At 43.4% G+C, this 16,257-nt stretch overlaps 1 protein-coding gene across 3 annotated transcripts in view; it reads left to right on the top strand.

Annotated features, from left to right (window-relative positions):
• WAPL (WAPL cohesin release factor) overlaps positions 1-16,257 on the top strand; it is a 148,630-nt gene that overhangs the window by 63,231 nt on the left and 69,142 nt on the right. Inside the window, exon 4 of one of the 3 annotated variants that reach the window (XM_038181038.2) lies at positions 7,321-7,511. The gene's annotated coding sequence lies outside the window, so the exon portion shown is untranslated. Of the gene's footprint in view, positions 1-7,320; positions 7,512-13,808; positions 14,108-14,373; positions 14,437-16,257 lie in introns of those variants that run through there. The other 2 variants (XM_038181036.2, XM_072040071.1) reach the window with 2 other exon arrangements.

Genomic DNA, 16,257 nt, shown 5'->3' with positions numbered 1-16,257 from the left:
AGCAAGCATGCAGTAAGGCAGTATAGAGAATTGAAAGCCAAGGATAGAAAGCTGACGGAGGCTGAGCATAAGGGGTGAGACAGGCTTACCTAAGCAAAAGAGATTAGGTATCAAACTTCTTGTAGCTTTGCTTCTATTTATGCAAAAGTCACAAGCTGGCTTTGGTTGTTCTTCTACCACTTCTGAAAGCGATTACAGGGAAATTATTTGAGTGAAAACTTTATTTAGTGCTTGAGACAGCCCCTGCTGTCAAATCACAGTGGTAAAATAGTGACAGGACAATCCATGGATTACAACATGTAGTTGTTTTAGTCTTTTCTTGTCTTATCTTAAAAAATGTTGCTAAAATGTTTGTTATGAATTACAATGGGCCAAACTGCAACTCAAATGTGACCACTCCTGTAGTATCAGTCAGGTCCTACCGTACTTTACAAGGGAGGCCTGCCAGGCCAGATACTGTTCTCAGAAAAGTAGCCTGCTGGGGAACATTCCCTTCTCTCCAGAGCAGTGTTTTTTACCACTGAATGACTTCTTTTTAATGAGTATCTGTAAAAGATGGCAGCTTTGCATTCAGAGTGTCAAAAAGAGGAATTTCCTCTGTCCAAAGCCATACCGATGGAAGACAAAAAAAATGTTAGCAAGGCAAGAGCAGTATTTTCATTGTGTACTTCAGAAATTGTATGTGAAGTAAGAGTTGTGCAAGGCTACTCAGAAACACAGGCTGCCTGAGTCCCAGCCTCATCTAGAAGACCTATCTGTGTCTTTGCTTGCACAGGAGAAGGCATTCTCCTGGAAAGAAAACAGATTAATTCTGCCTGATGGTTATTACTAGAGAAGATACTGGCTGTATGGTAGCAGAATCTGTATTTGTGAATGTGAGTTATCAACTCTTCTGTCTATGGTAGTCCTTTTGTTCTGTGTGAGAGCTGTGAGTTAACTGAACAACATATATTGAATTCTGGTGTGTGGTGGGGTGTGTTGGCAAACTCTATAGTGGAGTGGGATCGATGATGCCAATACAGCAGTTCCCAGTCAAGCTAAATTTGCATTCCTCATGAAGTGCTACTGCTGCCTCTGCAGGATTCAATTTCCTTTCTATTTTTATATGATTTTCTAAGTCTGTAGTTAATATTAACTGACAGGGCTAGCCGAGAATCTTGGTATTTCCTATTACAGTTAATTAAGGAAACTACTAATTAATGTACAGACAGATGCTTTGTGGTAAATTGCACTGCATGAATATCATTGCCTTCAGTGCTAATTCTTATTCCTACTGATTACTGACTCTGTCTTATACTATAAGGTGCTAGAAGCATGCGTCAGGCTTTCTAGCAAATAGATGTGTTAAGAAAGTAAAGAAGCTTTTATTTTTAAGTTTTTGACTATTTTTTGAGTCAGTTGTCCAATATTTTTTTTTTTTGTACCTAGAATATGTGGGAGCTTGTATTTCTAAGCTTTATTAGTGGAGCTTTGAGAAGAGCGTAGACGGTGAAGGAGGACTTACATTCATCAAGAACTCTTGCAGTGCACCTTCGTTGTTACCAAATTGGTGTAAGATTCTAACCTAATGTAGAATCCAACTTCTCGTTTGTCTCCAAAGAATTGTATCTGAAGAAATTGCCATCAGGTAACCTCAAGAATGGGCTGCTCCACAAGGGAAGGCTGACGGGAAGGTAGGCAGGACGGTGACCTTGCCAACGAGGGTTGCAATTCCATGAGACCTGTGTGGCAAGAAGAGCCAGCATAGCTATGGATTAGAGGTTGCACTTCAAACCTGTTGAGCCAGACCAAGTATGAGGGCCTCAAGTTAAATGCAGCATGAAGTAAGGCAGAGAAAACCTTGGTGAGGCTTCTCACAGCTCTTGCACACAATGTGTTTGTCTGCATCATGTCTGAGCTGGCCATGAGCACAGGCAGCCAGAGTGGGGTGGCGGAACCTGCTGGAGCACTGCCATAGCAGTTGTAAATGACTCTGTTCCTGAGCTGTTTCCCAGACAGGAGGTAGGAATTCAGGTTAAATGGGTCTACAGTCTGATGTGGTACAGCCATTGTTAAGGTAATGCGTTAATAAAACTTTCTGGTTTTAAAATCTTAATCTGACCATGCAATAGCAGGACTCCAAAATTCATCTGAATGAACTGCCTCAGATTGAGCAGATTTAAAGCGTAGCATACTTTTGTAGACTAGTGCTTCCTTATTAGCTGTCAGCATATAAGGCTGTATTCATAAAAGCAGGTAGCTGTGATCTGAGGTACAAAGCAGCATTCTCTAACACCTCATGGAGTAGAATTGTTTCCTGAGAGACTGGCTGTTTACCTTGTCCTTTGTCTGATAGTTTGCTTCCTGTTCTCTAGGAAGGGACACGCTGGGGTCTCCTGACTCATACCTTAGCAACAAGCAGAATGTTGTATTTGGATTGTAATGTGTCTGAAGACAATGCAACATGAGCCGAGAGGAAGGAGATGTGTGCTTGAGACAGATCCTTCTCAGTTGTCTCCTGCAGGAAGAATATGAGAGCACTCTAATTGGAGTTGTACCAGTTTGCTCTGTTCTGCCCACACTTGGTCCCAACAGGGGGGACACCATGGCAGGTCTGGCTCTTGCAGTCCTGTCCCTGAAGAGCCAGCTTCAGTATGCTGACTCAGACCAGAGACATCCTGCCTGAAGTACAGGTGCAGCCCTCAGCTTAATCAGTGGAGCTGGTACTTTGGAGAGGAGAAAAAAGCTTTGCTGTGTTTATAAACTTCATTTGAAATCAAGGAAACACAGCAAGTATGGCCTGAAGGCAATAAGAGATTAATGCTTGAACTGACTCACCGATAGGCAGTTCATTCAGTTGAATTTCCGAGTCTTGTTCTTTTATGTCCAAATTATCAAATTGAAGGTACTACAGCTCAATCAAAACTACTAGCAGGCAAGCTCAATGCTAACTTGCATTGTTTCAAAAAAAAAAAAAAAAGATTTTGGAATTGAGCGTGGAAGATGAGCAATCAGTACAAATAAACAGGACATAAGTTTGATACAGCATGATTGTACTTGGCTGAGTATCCTTTAAAACAAGAATATGGCAAAGCACAGTCAATGGATTGTGACAAGCTCCATTGCACCAGCCTGCTTTTCTAGCCATGTTGTACTTTTGCCTTTATCAAATACCATATATTCATATCTCAGCGTGGTTAGCCGTGATTATGATCATCCTGATATCTGTTAAATGAGCTGCTTTTTACCAAGTGTAGTTTCCAAGACCATTAAAAACAAAGACTAGGGCTTGCTATTAACAGCACAAAGGCAATCCATGTACCTCCAAATTGTTACCAGTTCTTTATTTCCTCTCCCTGGGAGTGCTGCAAAAACATATCCCATAACACACTTTTTCTATTCATCTGAATAACCAGCGGTGTGCTGAGACCTGTTATTTCTATTCATGTGCTGTAGTTGCCCTAACCTATAGTGTTGGTTTTACAGAAAATGCGGTATCCTGGGGGCTCTAATTTAGGTGCTAATAGTATAGACAGATGAAGTTAATATATTCTAGGGTAGCTATTAGTGTATATATATGATACCATCTTCAAAAAGTGTGTGGGTCCCTTGGCACTAACCTGTATATGTAGTTTATCATGGTAATCCTGGTGAGAAGGGACTTCAGGAGGTCACTCATCGAACCTCCTGCTCAAACCATTGTCAGGTGTAAGGTCAGGTTGCTCAGGGTTTTATCCAGTTGGGTCTTGAAAACCTTCAGAAATGGAAACTACACAGTCTCTCTGGGTAACTTGTTCCTTGGCTTTCCTGAGAATTTTTTTTTCCCCTGTATCTGCAGTTGGAATTTCTCTTGATATTACAGTTAAATCCACAGTTTAGCTGTTTTAATTAGGAGTGATGTCAGATGCAGAACACAGTGCTGAGACCTGTGTTGGCCTTAGGTGAAGTGCTGGTGATGGGGACAGAGGATGTCTGTAAAATCTGTGCTCCAGGAGGGATGTAGGAGCCCTACTCATGCTGCAATTAATTGCACTTGGAGCTCTGTCTGTAACTCAGCCAGGGTAGAGGTTGTTACAGAAAAAGTGCCATGACACCCTATGTACCCAAAAGTCAAAGGTGTGTGAAACTAAGTGATATATAACCACTGAATTGGTCTTCCATACTTTGTTTTACCAACAAGCTTTATCTTCCTCCCCTGCAATCTAGGCATGATTTGTCTGTATCTGATGCTGCTCATATCTTTGTAGAGCTGCAAAAACAGCATGAAATCGATGTGATTTTCTTTCACTGCTGCCCGAAAGGGGCTGAATAGCAGTCCTGGAACAGAGTACGCTTGTTGACTTCATTCTGCAGCTGCATGACAAATCTGCCTCTAAGCCTGCAGCTTCAAGAAGACAGCACAGTATCTGTTTACAGAAAAGATAGCTTTTGGCTTGTCTCTCTTTTTTTTTTTTTTTTTTTTATAATAATAATAAATTTAAACTATTGGGTTTAAATGGAAACTTAGAAACAGGTGACTTAGGCTTTCCTCACTTGCCAGGAGAAGCTTCCCACTTATTGTTCACAAAGGAATGAATGGATTATCCTCAACTTAAACATTTTTGCTCCACATGTGGGGAGATTAACATCTATTTTACAAGAAGCTTAAATCCTGGTATAATAATTGTATTCTGTTGTGTGAATCTGTTTATTCAAGGTGTGAATACAAAGTCTCTTTAATTTTTATGGGCTTGTTCTTCCTATATCCCTCTCTTTCTGTGTGCATTTGTCACCATGACAACTTCCCATGAGTTGGTCTGACACTGTGCACTTCAGCAAAGTTACAGTTAACCCTGGGCCTGAACAGGGTGCCAGGGAATAACATTTGAGCATCCAATTTCCATGACCTCATGCATAGTTCTGCTCTGGAGTCTGATGCATCCATGTATGCAAGTTTTAGAACAAAGATTTAACATTTACTTCACTGGATTCAAGCTGCAACGTATTGCTATTTCTCCAATACCTTTTCATTCTAATTATATATGCACACTACTGACATGTTTGTAAAATCAATATTAAATTATCACTTAAAATACTAATAGCCTGACATATAAAGGTATCCATATTTCCTTTAAACTAGACTCTAAGAAGAATGACTTCTAGATTTTTTTATTTTTTTTTGAGTACTGGGATCATCATTTAATGTGCCATTTTTCTACCCTGGAACTGAACTGCCTCACACCTGCCTCTGCCCTTTCCAGTAACTTAGAAAAATATTCCTGCCTCTGCAAACTCGCCTGATTTGTTTTCTTTAAGTCAGGAGTAATTTTTGAACTTAAATTGTGGTACTCAAAATCTCTGTGCATTCCTTGATGTGGGATGCCCATGCTGGTGTCTTTGGGAGCTGTGTTGATCTGTGCTGCTGGGTAGTGGCTGCTCATTGCCATGTATCTTCACCCCTCCACATATTATTTTTGGTCTCCTGGGAGAGTGCAAAGATCTTTTGAGTACCAGACACTGGGACACTTTACCAAAATAGGCCTTTGGACTGGAAGCTTCAGTTCCTTGAATGACTTGTAGTGTGTTTATTTGGCATATTTGGTTTAGTTCAGTGCCTTAATGTTAGAAAAGGTGAAAATGAGGCAACTCTGAGCCTGCCAGAGGCAGTAAGGACAAAGTTTTCAATTGACTTATGAATAGAATTGACCCTTATTAATGTGATTATTGCCAATTGGATGACAAGACTGGTTAAAAACCTTTCATATGCTATTTCCCCTTCATGCTCAGAACAAAACCCTCAGCCACAAAGTTTCTTAAATATACATGCCAATACACTGAGTTAGCTCTCATAGCGGGGCCTACATTGTAGCTGGAGATACTAAAAGTACTGCTTCTGCTTATTGTGTTGGTCCTGCGTACTCCAGCTGGTAGCTGCCGTGTCTCTGGATGTACATCACGCATAATGCATCTGTTCTCTGAAGCAGACCTGTAAGAAATGTATAAAGCCTTGCATCAAGCGTTGGAGTTGTAGGGAATAACCTGAAAGATGCACAGAGGATTCTCCTTTCCTAAACAAAATATCTCAAATATCTGAAATGGAAATCAGTTAGCTTGGTTGCATTACGTGATCAGAAGGGTATGTAGAAATGTGACAGCTGTATTTCCACTATAAAAAGTCCATTCCAGTCCTTGCTGAACTGGAAATAGCTTCTTTGAATTGTGATTCTGGAGACAGGAGAGGTAGGCTAATCTTCCTATTGTCTTGCTATTGAAATAGTGTTCCAGGAGCTTTATAGGACTCATCATGAAATCTCCTTAACAGGGTGAGAAAGGTCAGTTTTCTATCACCTAACAGGAAAAGAATGCACAAACTACTTAACAGAAGCCTTAAAAATGACTCCCCACTATCTCTTAGTGAATTTGTTGGTGTTTATTCTTTTACAAGCAGTGACAGAAATGTTGAGAAATACCTGCATGACCTACAAGACTAATACAGCTGTGACAAACCAGTTCAGCACTACAAATAGGAAGGATTTCTTAGAAGCAAAAACATAATCTCAGCTGGTTGTGATAATGGTGACGCAATTTTAATTTATTGGACTCCATGCAAAAACACATTCAGTTGAGAGCAAGTGAAGATGTATTAAGTTTAGTTTCTCAACTGTAGTTGATGAAATGGTTAAAGAAATATTTGGAAACATATCAGTGTACTCCAAGCCAAAAATCCGCTGGACTATGCTACTGTACTACTGTCAATAGTAAGATACGATTTGACAATATCCTTAGTGATAAAAATGCAGTTCCAATAAGTTTACAATCAGATGGCGTCAAAATCCTGTTTTCAAAAATAAGCAAAAATCTTTCCTTCGACTCTAACTCTGAATTGTAACATGATTCTCAGCCTGACCTGTCAAAATGAATATACTTAGTGATCCTGAGGGCAGGTGCATAAAGTAATGCTTCAGCATTCAGTAAATGTTTGGTAACTTCTTTATTTACCAGTAGGTGTCACTGGAGTCCAGCAGAGAGCTATTACTTTAAAAACGTCTTTTCTACTTGATCGGACCTTCATTTCATAAACGTTTAGTATTTGTACATGTTGACTTATAACCAATAACAGTGAAGAAATAGAATCAATGCCCTTTCAAATATGTTGTTTTTTTTTTCCACTCTCAGCGACTGGTAACTGTTGATGGATAATTCAATGGCTTGGGAAAGAATTTTGATTTTTTTTTTTCCTCTGCAGCATGCCTGAATTTGATCCAAACTGAAAATGACTAAAGTGATTATTCAGTGCAAAGGTGAAGCCAGTAAGCAATGTCTGTATGATTACTCAGCCTTTACTCAATATTCCATTGGCAGGGGGGAAGAAGATGATGGAAAATCAAGCCAGAAGACTCGGATCTTCAATTTCTTTGGCACCTACACTGAAAATTACAAAGCCTGGGAACTCAATGGGACAGGAAAGATCTGCACTGTCAGCCATGGAGCAGCTTTCTGCAAGTCTGAGATAAAGCATTTAGGGAGGAAATCTAGTGGAAGCTCCACTTCTGGTATGTGTAGGTACCTACCTCTGGAAATAAGCACTATGCTCTTACTGATGTCTATTTTTCTCCAGTCTTAAAGGTAAATTACTTCCAAAGAATACAAATAAAAGGAAACCTCAGAGGTTATCTGTATAACCACCTCTCAATAGCTTTGTGCACTAGTACTTCATTAGTGGGATATTTCTTTGAAGATTTAGATGTTGCATCTTATAACTTCCATTAGGAGACATGGAGCACAGCACTGATCAAGCCTGCTTAGGAGTGAGCTGAAGTAGGCTGTGAAATGATATTTCTTGTTTTAATGAGCTCTCGTCCTTTTTTGCCATGCCTCTGCTGGGTAGGTGATCAGCAATGGTATTTGGGTTAAAGTGTACTTTCAGGTACTCATGTATTTGCTATCTGTTAAGCTCAAAAAAAACATCAAGTAGACACCTGTGGTTACCAAATGTTCTAGCTGTTTGAGATAACACATCAGAAGATGAAAAGAAAGGGAAGTTTGGTTTTGTTTTCCCTCAGTTATTACAAAGATACGGTAAAAGCATTCTTCATGAAAACCAGCAGGGAGCCATTATGAGAGTTATTTGTAGGAGTCATAGCTTAAGCCTAAACTCTTGCATAAATGCGTTTCTCCAGTCTTTCAAATATTTACCAAGGAACGAGGTGATACACAGTAAACATTCATCTCAAACTCAAGATCACACATCCAGTGGAAAACTATAGTATAAGGAGGCTGTTACAGGCCAGTATTATTAGGGTAATAATGTGCTTGTGGACAGTGAACACACAGGGCCTGTTCTGCTGTCTTGAAATGTAGCAAAATCCAGTAACGAGTTTTGATATGTCTAAAGAACCAATTGAAATGCAGGTTCTTTTTTAGCCTTGTGCTAAATTTAAATACAATTCTGAAATACTTTATCACTCCTTAGCAGGCACTTCTGTACGTGGTCTTTGACCATTTCACAAAGCATGGTAACGGTGTATGTAGTAAACCTTGTCAAATGCAGAAAGGATTGCAGAACAGGCACCATGTGTGGTGTTGGGTGTACAAAGTTCTTGTGCAACAGGCAGAAGACATTGCAGCTCTTTATGGTACTGCTCTGTAATTGGAATAAAGGGGAAAGTAGTTGGTTCAGAGCTGTACTGTGGCAGGAAACAACAGTAGCCACTAACTGATACTTTTGTTGCCTCCTCCTTCAGGAGGAAGTCTGCATGTAATTATTTTTTAATTTTCATTTCATCAGTTTAATTTGCTAGGTAATTACCTCTTCCATGAGTTTCGGGGATGCATTCATCAGTTCTCCTTAGTCCTGCAAGGTTTCAGTAGTTTGTCGATTTGCTTTTCCAGTTGTTTGTTCTTTGTATTATCATCCACAACTTCCGAAGGCCACACCACACGTACAGGTCTCAGTGCAACTACTTAGTTGTTTGACCTGACATTGCTATGGCTTCATGTTTTGTGACTGCTATAGAAGCACTTGGTTTCTGGCTGAGTTCTACTCTTTTTGAAGAACAGAAACAAGTATTTGCGAAATACAAAGGTGAAAACTAAAATCTTATGAATCAACTCAAAAGGGACAGAGTGATTATAGCATCTGTGTGTGAAGAGCCACACAGAAACCTAATAGGGAGGAGAAAGGAATGTAAATGTATAAGTGGAGGTCATGTACAAGCAGGTGAAGGAAGCACATTAATGAAATAAGCAAAGGTAATGGCTGCTACCCTAGGAACAGAGCAGGGCAGTCAGTTCAATCAAACTCTTTGTAAGAAAGAAGATTTAAAACACAAATTGCTTTTTGCATTGTCGTGTCTTTCTCTCCCCACGAAATGCTATGTTGGTACATTTTGATAGCTTTCATTAAGGACTGCCAGCTTGAAGACAGAGATAAATTCAACAACAATGAGAAACAAGTTCTTAAAAGAATTCTTAGAAAACTTCAGGGAGGAATTTTATCTGCTCCTCTTGTAAGGTTGCAGAAGATCGCAGGCATTTGAGAGTCAGCCCCACTTAGTTTTGTAACAGAGCAATGTAAACTTTATCTGACCAAAGAACCTAAGCTTTCCTGCCTCTCTTGCAGTGACAATGCAGCCTAACTTTAAATGAGTGTGCTTTTTTTTTTTTTTTTTTTTAACCTGGAACATGCTGTTATGTTGCTAAGTCTTCATGGAAAAAGGCACAGGCAGTTACTCTCAGCAGAGCTTGCTGAGATAAACTGCACAGCAGAAGAAAGTTGACCTTGGCTATTATAACAAGGTGAAAGCTACTTTGTGCTTTTCCCACTAGTACTTCACCATGGGTTTTTCCAGTAGACTTGCAGGCTGATCACCTAGGGAAAAAAAATTGCTCAGAACAAACACTGAGAATTTAGCCGTAGGTGAATGACTGTTGGTTCGTCGAGTAAAACTAGTATTTCCAGAGGCTTTTATGTTGTAGAGATGATGCCGCCTCTCACATGATTGCAAAAGATGGGTGTGCAGGCTGGAGAGAAGGTGGAGTAGCACAACTTTTTTTTTTTTTTTTCTGCTAGCTGCCTGGGTCTGATTCATTAGTGCCAGGATCCAGAGAACTCTTTTTATTCCCCCCCCCCCCCCCCCCCCCCCAAAACTAGCTCCTTGCTGCACTCCCATAAAGCATTCCTTTGTTTTGCTCAGTAGTGCTTCTTTTAACCTTTCAGTTATGAAGCTTAATGCCTCGTCCTGGCCATCTTGTATGATGAGAAAGCTGCAGGATAAATACAGAAAAACATGATCCCAGACTGCATCAAGATCCCCTACTTGAATGCCTTTCAGTCTTCTCAGGGATCAGTGTCAGAGAGGTAACATGCTGCCCATCAGGAATACCATGCTAAGAAAAGCTGTTCTTGGCAGAAATCACCCTGGGATGCAAAGGGGGCTGCAGGTATCCCCTTCTCCCCTCCCCAGCCCTGTGAGCTCTGTCTGATCTGAGCGCTGCAGCTCTCGACACAGCTGTTTTCACCCATGCTGCCTCTGGTGGTTTTGCTGAACTTCCTCCAGCAAGTGTTAGCAGTGATACTAATGTATAAATAACTATTTTCAGAGCTGCTTCAGAGAGGTTGACTAAAGCATGGTAATTAGTTACTTAATGTGTCTCTTTACCCTCCCTTCTTTGCTATGCAAATAGGAAGAGGGAAATTCTAGCCCCAGTGGAGTGAAATGGCAAAGCCCCGAGTGCTCTCACCCAGGTGTGCGGGGTGACACTTGAAGGACAGGAACAGGAGGAGACAGACATTTCACCAAGAAAAAGCAAAACACATTGAAACGTTTAACATTAAGTGGCACTAATTGAGACATGAAAGCCCTGCAGCAGCTGTGAGTGCAGGAGGAACAGCAGGACATCCTCTTCTTCCCCATCCCTTCCCACCTGCAGAAGAGGCGAGGAAGGAAGTACTGTAGGAAGCTGGCGAGAACGTGGGAGGCAAACAGTGACTAGGTGAGACACAGAAGAAGGGGGAAGAGGAGGAGTAGAAGAAGATGCTGAGTGGACTGAGTTGCCACTGGGTTTTATAGTTCTGGGGGAAAGTTCTGGACATTAGGAAAATGGGGAGATCCTGCCTGTGAGTTACGTGTTGGGTAATGCTTAGGAGGGAAGCAGGGCAGTGGGTTACTGAATTTATTCTCCCTTGGTGGGAAAGGGAGCGAAGCAAGGATGCATTATGCTGTGAATTTGTATACTTGCTATAAAGGATACTTACTGCCACGCCCCTCTGAAAGTCTGCTTGTAGCCTCATGTTAAGCTGTCGGATGCTCACTTTGACTATAAGGCAACAGTGCGAAGCCTTGCTGACAGTTTTTGGAAGGACACCGCTGTCTTTATCTTCCCCCAGAGTATCTGCTGCATGGGAAACCTTCCATTTACCTGTGGTGTTGCCTCCATTTTCTTTTGGAAGAAAATCTAATCTGAAACAATTTAAAATGTTTTAATGTCTGCTGTAAGACTGAATTATGTGAAAGGCTCTGCACTAGGCTACAGCTTCTTTTGAAAAATCTGGCTTGTAACTTCCCATCCCCTGCCCTGAGATCTCAGCACAGAACCTCAAAAAGAGAACTGGGAAGGCCATAGGGTGTATTAAGATGAGATGTATCCAAATAACCGTTCTGTCCTTCTTATGCATTCCTCCTTCTGTTCCACTTCTCTCTCTCATCTCCAGCTTTGATGCCTTTGTGCAGCATCTTTCAGTGCTTTCTGACTTCATTATACGTAGTAAAAAGGTTAGTTTCTTTTGAGGGGGGTAATTAGAGAATGCAATAGTAAAGCTGTATGACACACTCTGGCTTTCCAGAGTAAGTTTTTAAGATGGGAAAAGCTGGAGATGTAATAAGATGGCTGCTTACCTCCCACTGCTTTCTTCATGGAGGCAAATGCCAAACTGAAGTGTTTTGTGTGGTTTGTTTCTTGTGAAGTTTGTGGTAGTTTTTTTTTTTTTTTTGATGAAGGGAGATGGCAACTATCAATAATAGAATTCCACACAAGGAACAAGATGCCTGTTGAATTCCACCCTTTATGAGAACTGAACTTACCTACTGCCAAAAGTAGATGGGGTTTGGCTTTTATTTGCTCTGTCTTGTTGCCTGCATATTTGAGGTAAGCCAGATAAAATGGAAATAGCAATGTTTAACACGTTAATTGCCAAAAGTACTGAGTTACTGGGAGTAAAATTTTCAAACATATCTAAAGGAAAGCAGGTGTAGGAAAATTGTCCCTCATTCCAGCTGCTTTTTATCATAACAATGTTTGGTTCCCATGATCATTTAAGTAAAAGGTCTTACTGGACTTACAGGCTTCTGCTGATACCTAAGATAGGACAGTCAGCACATAAATTAGGTGAGCGTCGTCTGCTAGTCATGTGGAATGCCACCATGACCACGAATCTGCAACGTGTTAGACTACTCTGTGTGGAGATTATATGAAGACTAAAAGTACTGTTTAAAATACAAAGATAACCCATGGCTTCTAGGGTATATGAGAGCTTTCAAATTGTACCCAGTTATTATCACTATACCATAAAATTCTCTAGATTACTGTTTAAATGATGTAAGTAGCTCAGGCTTTAAGTCAGAAACTTATTTAATTTCAATTTTTAACATAACTTTATATCCAAATAGATTTAGAAACTATTTCCAAATAGTTTATTGGTTTTAATTCCATATTCTTCACTCCTGATTTTTGGGATAATACTTCTAACATTGTAAAGAACTCCAGAGAGCCTTGAGGTATTCTGGGCTCTCACAGTGCTGTGCTTCCCTCTTTGTCTAACAGATCAGTCACCAAATAAGACTTTAACTCATATGCCATGGATAGCTAAACCAGTTTGAGTTTTGCATACTGTTTTACTCTTGAAGTTTAAACAAGCTAATTAGTAGCTCTGATACAAGAATACTCACAGGAAAAAAAATCTTCTCACCTTTTATATTCAAAATATGTACTTTAAAATTTGTAATCAATTTTCAATGGCTCTTCTATAACTGAGTCAGGTGTTTAAGGTATAAATAAACCTGTAAACCTTCTTTGAAACATAACAGGCACTTCTATGATATTTCAAATCGCCTTGTATTTCTCACAAGACCCAGTTGGTTTTATCTTCACTTTCTTGAGCACCAACTGCAGTGTTTTTTCCAGAGCACGTTCAGTGTGTTTTTCCTCAGAAGTTATACCTACAAGCTTGTAGTGTGTCAATAGGTGGCAGGTAAAGGCAGGCAGTTGGTTTACTTGGGGGATCATGACACAAAACATTAATCTTACATCTCTTTATGGAAAGCCGTTAATTTGCACTGGATAAAGATTAAGGAAAAAGCCAGGTTTCTTCTCCAGAAGTATGGAGACAACCCTACCCTCGTGTGTGCAACAAAATGGGCCTCTTATTTTTATTACTGCTTAAAAATAAACAAATTGTGGTTGGCACGCGTGTTTTAAAACCGTTTCTCCGCGGGCTGGTGTGAGCAGTAGTGCTGTGAAACCACTGCCGCTGCCCAGACGGGGACTTTTAGAGTTTATTTTTCGCTTTTGGGCTGTTTTTTCACTCTCCACGAGCCCCCCCTAGAGGCTAAGAGGTGCGCACGAAGCCCCTGGACGGGGGTGGGGGCGTGGGCGGCGGCAGCACGGGGCAGGCCGGCCCCAGCCCCCGGCCTGGCCGCCTCCCGCGGGGGGCTGCGGGCGGGCCGGGCCTAGGCCGCCCCTCGGGCCTCGGCCCCCGCGAACTACAACCCCCGGCGTGCCCCGCGGGGGGCGGTGCCGGCGTGGCGCAGGCGCGGCGGCGTGGCGCTGCGTTGAGCAAGGCGGGGTGCGATTGGCTGCGGGCGCGGCCGGGCGTGGGCCGCGCAGTGACGGAAGGAGCGGGGCAAATGGCGGCGCGATGGTCCCGGGCCCCGGCCCCCGCGCGGCGCTAAGCCCGGCGCGGAGGAAGCGGCGCCGGAGGAGGCGGCGCCGTGGGCCCTGACGGCTCTAACGGCCCTAACGGCTCTAACGGCCGCGCCACCGACGGGCAGCGCCTCGGCCTCGGCCAGGCGGCGGCAGCCAGCGGCGCACACAGCCTCGGCCCCGGCCCGCAAGGAGCGGGCCCGGCCCCGCTGCCACCGCCCGCACCCAGGTGGGGCCGGGACCGGGACCGCCACCGGGAGCCAGGCGCGGGGGGCGGGGAGCGCGGCGGGGCCCGGCCGCTGCCTGCAGGCCGCGGGGGAGGGGAGGCGGAGGGGAGGGGAGGGGGGGCCGGGGCCGGGGCCGCGCGGTGTGGTGCGGTGCGGTGCGGGACTGCCCCTGCGTCCCGTCCGGGGGGAGGGGGCGGCCGGAAGGGAAATGACATCAGGCGGCGGCGGGCGGGCACGGCCTGGCCCGGTTCCGCCCGCGGCCCCGCGGGGGAGGGCGGCGGAGGAGGAACTGTCACCGCCGGGCCTCGGCCGCGCTCCGGCCCTCGCTTATGTAAGGCGGCGGGGGGCGGCAGCCACCACCGGGGCCGCCCCAGGCGCTGCCCGGCCCGCCGAGCCCCCCCCCCCCCAGCCAGGCGGGTGGGTTATTTCCCGGCCTCGGCCTCGCTCCGGGGAGCGCAGCGCCTTGTGAGGGGAGAGGGGGCAGGCGGCGGGGCAGGGTGAGGCTGGTCCAGGTTTTTGTTTCACTCTAAGCAAAAATCGGGGCGGAATTGTAAGTAGAGAGTAAAGATCCAGCCCCGTGCGTGCTCCGAGGTCAGGAAGCGCAGCTGTACTTCCTTCTCTTCAATTCTAGGCTAAACTGTGCGGTCCTACAGTGCGCTACTTACCTCCCCTCCATACTCAGCCTGTTTACATCCTATAGTACGTACATCAGAGCATTGGTCGTTGGATTCAGATCTCCTTATGAAACAATCTTGATTTTTAATCCTCTAAATAGGTTAATCTATATTTTGGAACTCTGCTTTCTGAAAATGAAGTCCTCTCGACAGCAAACACCTCCTCTTTAGAGCTGCAAACCAATTCTCTTTAAATATGTCATTATTTTCACAGGTGCTAAAAACGTAAAGTGTTGGAAATATTTGAGGGGAAAGTTCGCTTTCAGGAGGGGAAAGTTCGCTTGTTGCGAGTCTGTTTCTCACAAGAGTTACATAGAGCTTCAGATGTTAATAAATATTTCAATTTAGTTTCAGTCATTGTAAAAACTGGCCTTTCCTGTATAAAATGTTCAGGCGTTGCAGCTCTAAGTATTTTCAAATGGCTTAAAGTAGAGCTAGTTACTCTGGCTTGGGGGAGATCATAGTTTTGCTCTTGGATGGAAGATAGGAGATGAGCAGGGGAGCAGAAAGTACTGGTTTGGCAGTGTCGTGCTTGGAGCAGCACACAGGAGGCTCACGGCACTGTGAGAGAAGGGATCGGAGATGGGGTTGAAGAGTAACAGCCACCAGCAGCGCTGATGGTCTGTTTAATTCTCAGCAGCGATCAGAAGCAGTCTAGGGAGCAGCATTTCTCGGCAGAATTCTGGTCAGTAGGGAACCACGTGCCTTTACCGCCCAGCTGCTAAACTGCTGGGGAGAGGAGCGTTTCCCCAAGTGGTTGTTCCCTTATCTTTGGCATCGCAGCACCGCCTGGCTGGTAAACTTCCAGAGCTCACATCTGATACTCTGAATTCACCAGGGCTTAAAGCTGGGCCTAGAAATTGCTCATTTGGTATAAGTGAAAGTTGGCCTGGTCTGATAAAGTGAGGCTACTGTGAGTGGGGCCATCTTGCTAGAACAAAGTGCTGGAACGACATCTCTGGAAAAGTCTGGCTCTTTTGGCGGAAGCTATGCTAGTGCTCCAGGTTGATGAACTGTGCGTGTCAAGATTAAAATGGGCAGAAAGACGATACATCATTTATTAAGTGAAATAATAATAAAGAGTATTGTCTCACAGATGGTTCCTATGGGAACTTTAATAGTGATGGTTGTAAGCCCTGTTTTTGATATACTTTCCTGTAAATGAGGGCAGTTGACCCTTAAAAAGTTGGATTTCTCTGAAATGCTCCCCTTCTATCCCTTAGCAGACTTTTCTCCACTATGGAGAGCAGCTTAAGACAGGAAGATGGACTTGATTAGATTCAGACAGACTATAAAGAATTACAATTTCCTATTTGGGCCAAAATAAAGAAGGAGACACGCTGGTGTACAAAAGAGTTACACTTGTTTTTATGTTGTCATTTGTCCTGTAGTTGGACTATTTGTTTTTTTGGTGGGCAAACCAACAACCTGGTCTGTCATCCTTCTGGAATCAAACAAAAGTAGGAATAGAAGGGGTG

The sequence above is a fragment of the Anas platyrhynchos genome, chromosome 6 (genome assembly GCF_047663525.1).
Source record: "Anas platyrhynchos isolate ZD024472 breed Pekin duck chromosome 6, IASCAAS_PekinDuck_T2T, whole genome shotgun sequence".
Taxonomy (NCBI): domain Eukaryota; kingdom Metazoa; phylum Chordata; class Aves; order Anseriformes; family Anatidae; genus Anas; species Anas platyrhynchos.
The sequence above is the reverse complement of the archived record's forward strand: the minus strand, read 5'-3'. Positions and strand labels throughout refer to the sequence as shown.